This window comes from Thamnophis elegans, chromosome 15 (genome assembly GCF_009769535.1).
Source record: "Thamnophis elegans isolate rThaEle1 chromosome 15, rThaEle1.pri, whole genome shotgun sequence".
NCBI classification, from domain to species: Eukaryota; Metazoa; Chordata; class Lepidosauria; order Squamata; family Colubridae; genus Thamnophis; species Thamnophis elegans.
Genome location: NC_045555.1, coordinates 43,540,417 through 43,546,312, shown reverse-complemented (window position 1 = coordinate 43,546,312; position 5,896 = coordinate 43,540,417).

The following is a 5,896-nucleotide window of genomic DNA, read 5'->3' as shown; positions in this document are numbered from 1 at the left end:
GCTCACACTTTTTCCCAGGAAAGGAAAAAGTGCTCCAGGTGCTCTGAAGATGCATGGGAGCACTTTGTATCCCAGTGTCAATAATAGCACTTAGCAATAGCTCTTAGACTTATATACCGCTTTACAGTCCTCTCTAAGCGGTTTATAGGGTCAGCATATGGCAAGGTCCTCATTGACCTCGGAAGGATGGAAGGATGAGTCAACTTTGAGCCTGATGAGATTTGAACTGTCAAATTGCAGGCAGCCGGCAGGCAGCAGAAGTAGCCTGCAGTACCACACTCTAACCACTGCACCACAAAGGCAGAGTTTTATCTCACAGAGATTTTTGTGTGTGTCAGACCTTGAAAACTGCCACGGGGACAGCATTGAAGTGTGCTAAAGTTAGTGCTGCTTGGCTCAATAAATTAGCGAGAACCCTAACTGCTATTGCTATTCTTCCCAGGGAGTGTTGTTTGGCAAGTCTGGAGGCGGTTCATTAGGATATACTTCGGATTTCAAGGGGAATTATCAGAGAACTAATTGCGATGCCAGTTGGCATTACAATTGGCTCCTGACACATTTTAGGATTGCTCCATGTCAGAGCATCCATTCCAGGGAATTAAGCATTTCAATTGCTCCCTCCTGCATCCTCCAGAATATGTTCCATCTAAGTTTCCTTTTCTCCACCCAGTAGGATCAGTGGAGGAGAGGATCAGCTTTGGAACACAAGAGGCAGGACATCTTCTTTCCAGCAAGGAATGCCAGGTGAAACATGAGTGAATCCTTACTGTACCAAAATATGTTTGTGTTCAATACTTCTCACTGAATGCAAAGCTCCAGCAGGAAAAAAGAATAAAATGTTTCAGAAGAACTCCTGTTTGGAACACATGAATGAACATATTTGCAGAGACCAATTGACCTGACAACAACATGTGCTGAAAGCAATGCAATGCAATGCAATACAATACAATACAATACAATACAATACCAGAGTTGGAAGGGACCTTGGAGGTCTTCTAGTCCAACCCCCTGTCTAGGCAGGAAACCCTATACCATTCCAGACAAATGGCTATCCAACATTTTCTTCTGCCCCAGTGTTGGGGCATTCACAACTTCTGCAGGCAAACTGTTCTACTGATTAATTGTTCTGTCAGGAAATTTCTCTTCAGTTCTAAGTTGCTTCTCTCCTTGATTAGTTTCCACCCATTGCTTCTTGTTCTACCCCCCCCTGGAGAATAGTTTGATTCCCTCTTCTTTGTGGCAGCCCCTGAGATATTGGAACACTGCTATCATTTCTCCCCTAGTCCTTCTTTTCATTAAACTAGGCATACACAGTTCCTGCAACCGTTTTTCATGTGTTTTAGCCTCCAGTCCCCTAATCCTCTTTGTTGCTCTTATCTGCACTCTTTCTAGAGTCTCCACATCTTTTCTACATCGTGGTGACCAAAACTGAATGCAAGTTCCACACTTGGAACACTGAATGTATTCCAAGTGTGGCCTTGCCAAGGCATTATAAAGTGGTATTAACACTTCACGTGATCTTGATTCCATCCCTCTGTTTATGCAGCCTAGAACTGTGTTGGCTTTTTTGGCAGCTGCTGCACACGGCTGGCTCCTATTTAAATGGTTGTCGACTAGGACTCCAAGATCCCTTTCACAGTTACTACTGTTGAGCAAGGTACCACCTATACTGTACCTGTGCATTTTGTTTTTGTTGCCTAAATGTAGAACCTGACTCTTTTCACCATTGAATTTCATTTTATTAGATAGTGCCCAATGTTCAGGTTTGTCAAGATCCTTCTGTATCTTAAGCCTATCTTCTGGAGTGTTGGCTATTCCTGCCAGCTTGGTGTCATCTGCAAATATGATGAGTTCCCCATTTATTCCCTCACCCAAATCATTGATGAAGATGTTGAAGAGTACTGGGCCTAAAACGGAGCCTTGGGGTACTCCACTGCATACGTCCCTCCATGTAAATGCAGTTCCATTGAGGACTACACGTTGAGTGCGGTTGGTCAGCCAGTTACGAATCCATCTGGTGGTGATGCTGTCCAACCCACATTCTTCTACTTTATCTAGTAGTAGGTTATGGGGTACCTTATCAAATGCCTTACTGAAGTCCAAGTAAACTATATTGACGGCATTCCTCTGGTCCACTAATTTTGTCATCAAAGAATGCAATAAGATTAGTCTGGCATGATCTGTTTTTGACAAACCCATGTTGGCTTTTGGCCATTACTTTGTTTGCTTCTAGGTGTTTGCTAATTCGTTGCTTGATTATCTTTTCTAGAATCTTTCCTGTTATTGAGGTCAGGCTGATAGGTCTGTAGTTTCCTGGATCTGTTTTTTTCCCCTTTTTTTGAATATGGGAACCACATCAGTTCTTTTCCAGTCCTCTGGCAGTTCCCCGGTTCTCCAGGATCTCTGAAAGATATAGTTCAGTGGTCCTGAGATCTCATCTGCCAGTTCCTTCAGAACCCTAGGATGTAATCTGTCCGGTCCTGGTGATTTGAACTCGTCTAGGGTAGACAGGTGCTCACTTACCATTTTCTTCCCTATTTCAACTTGTGTTCCTAATCTGATTTTTGTAGTGCTGTTTTTGATAGGTTGGACTGTTTTATCCCTTTGTGTAAAGACAGATGCAAAACATGAGTTAAATAGTTCTGCTTTCTCCCTGTTGCTTGTCACCTTCTTGCCACTTTCTCCCAGCAATGGACCAAATTGTTTCCTTAACCTTTTTCTTGTTTTTAACATGTTGGAATAAACTTTTTTTATTATTATTTTTTTTTTACTTTTGTGGCAAGCCTTTCTTCATTGTGAGCCTTAGCTTTCCTCACTTCATCTTTACAGGCTCAGGCTCCTTGCTGATATTCTGCCTTAGTTATGTACCCCCCTTTCCACTTTTTATACTTATCTTTTTTGTCTTTCAATTTGTCAGAGAGTTCTTTATGCAGCCATGCTGGTTTCTTTTGGGAGCTGTTATTTTTCTTCTTCATTGGTATTGTGCTAGATTGGGCTTTTGTAATCTCATTTTTCAAAATTTCCCAAGCTTCTTGAGTTCTTTTCCCCTTGAGGATTCTCATTCATGGAATCCTTCCCAAGCTCTCTCTAACTTTATTGAAATTAGCTCTCTTAAAGTCCAAGACTCTAGTTTTGACTTTATTCTACTACTTGTGTTTGCATAATGTTGAATTCCAATATCGCATAGTCACTTGCCCCCAGCAAGTTTTGATAAAGGAGCAAGCTAATAACAGCTGGAGGTTTGCTGCAGAAGGGATAAATTAAGATCTATTTGGCAGATAACGGAAGCATCCAAAAGTCGTGAAGCTCCTTTCAATACAAGGAATATTGAAAAGTCTTTTACACATACAACAGTGTCAGGTTAAGCTCTCACAATATACCTCTTCTCAATCCCCACTTGAAGTATAGGCTGAACACCAGGATATTCCATAGGAAAGTCGTGAGTAGACCATTTGTGGCACCTGATGAGCTTTGTTTTCTACTTGTTCAGTGTATTAGATACTGAGCCGAGGTGGCGCAGTGGTTAAATGCAGCACTGCAGGCTACTTCAGCTGACTGCAGTTCTGCAGTTCGGCTGTTCAAATCTCACCGGCTCAGGGTTGACTCAGCCTTCCATCCTTCCGAGGTGGGTAAAATGAGGACCCGGATTGTTGTTGGGGGCAATATGCTGACTCTGTAAACCGCTTAGAGGGGGCTGAAAGCCCTATGAAGCGGTATATAAGTCTAACTGCTATAAGTCTAACTGCTATTGTAAAGGATCTGCAAGGCTAACCAGTGCCTATCAAGCTACTTTTCCCCCCCTCTTGCTCCATCTAAGGAAGTCATGGTGCCTCCAGGGCTCTTAGGCTCAGAAGACAAGGATGCTCCAATACAAATATTTCCACTCTATCAGTGTAATTAACCTTGCACTCTTCCTGGACACATAACTGGCTTTCCGTCAACAGGTTTATTGATTTCCATCAATAATTTATTGCATGCAGCCTGGGGAAGAGGAAGTATCCCTCATTCCCACACATGAAAGCACAAAACTCACTCATCATCAGTCAATGTGGCAATGTTTCTTGGTGCCAGATGGGAGAAGGGAGCCAAGACTATAAACCTGGTTGCTAAAGAACTAATAGCTACAACCCATCTAAGCCACAATTATGGAACCAAGTGCCTCTCACACCATGATTTCATATTGCTGTAAATGGCATCTGTTGTTTATTATTTCTTCAGGTTCTCACCTGATGGGTGGCACTAAGAGAGAAAGAGCCGAGGTGGCGCAGTGGTTAGGGTGCAGTACTGCAAGCCACTTCAGCTGACTGTTAGCTGCAGTTTGGCCGTTCAAATCTCACCGGCTCAAGGTTGACTCAGCCTTCCATCCTTCCGAGGTGGGTGAAATGAGGACCCAGACTGTGGGGGTGACATGCTGACTCTGTAAACCGCTTAGAGGGGGCTGAAAGCCCTATGAAGCGGTATATAAGTCTAACTGCTATTGCTATTGCTACTAACAGACAGTTAATGCCCATCCGGAGGTGGGGAATCATGAGACAAATTTCATTAGAGAGCAGGAAATATTTTTTTATTCTTGTTTAAAAAGAAAGTAAAGCAATGAAATAATGTACAGTCTCGAAAAGCTTAGGAAACATCGAAGAAAGTCCAGTTGCTATTTGAAAAGTAGCTTTGGTGCAGTCTAGCAATTACAAAGGTTTGATATAACAGAGCAATTTATGCACTCTATGCCTTCAGTTTCAGACCAATTCCTCCCAATAGGAGCACAGTGTTATCAATTCAGAGCACAGCTGGGGGTGGGGGTGGGGAAGAGTTGGAAAAAAGTTGTCTCCATGGTGGCTCCTTCCATAAGCCGCTGGGTTACATTTTGTTTTACAGCAGGAGTTATTATAAGTGCCTGTTAAATCAACATGTAGATTTAACTGTGAAATGTACCTTTATTATTTGCCATAACATATCATAAGAATTCTAATAGAAAAGAATATTTGTATTTCGGGGTTGAACTGTGGGCTCCTTGATACTCTCTGAACTTGGCTGTTTTCTTGCAGATATTTCATTATTAAGCTTCATAATTTCATCAGTTGTATTACCTAATTTGTTAATGAAACATCTGTGTTGGTGTTGTGTTTATTGGTCTTGTATGCCGCCCACTCCCGAAGGACTCCGGGCGGCTTACAATAAACAAGGGAAGGGGATAAATAAACAAAACAACACTTTAAAATACACAACAGTCACAGTTTCCGTGGGGCTGGATATTTCGAAAGCCCCCTGGCCTGCTGGAGCAGCCAGGACTTAACGGCTTTGCGGAAGGCCGGGAGGGTAGTAAGGGTCCGGATCTCCACGGGGAGGTCGTTCCAGAGGGCTGGAGCTGCGACAGAGAAGGCTCTCCCCCGGGGAGTCACCAGCCGACATTGGCTGGCAGATGGAATCCAGAGGAGACCTAACCTGTGAGATCTAATCGGTCTATGGGAGGTAATCGGCAGGAGGCAGTCTCTCAGGTACCCAGGTCCGATGCCATGTAGGGCTTTATAGGTAGTGACCAGCACCTTGAAGCGGGTCTGGAGACTAATGGGTAGCCAGTGCAGCTCGCGGAGGATAGGTGTGACGTGGGTGTAGCTGGGTGCACCCACAATCGCTCGCGCAGCTGCGTTCTGGACCAGCTGAAGTCTTCGAACACTCTTCAAGGGCAGCCCCATGTAGAGCGCTGCAAGAAAACGACCAAGTTCAGTGATCACCAAGGACCCCACATGCTGTAGGAATTCTTTTTGAATCCTTGACTTGAGCCACAGTAACTTCTGCCTGAATTTACCTAGCTTTGGTGTCTGAGTTAGCCCTTGCATACAAAGTGATTGAGGTCTGTGAGCTACATAGGAATTGTATGTAAGTGAAGACAAGCTTAAAC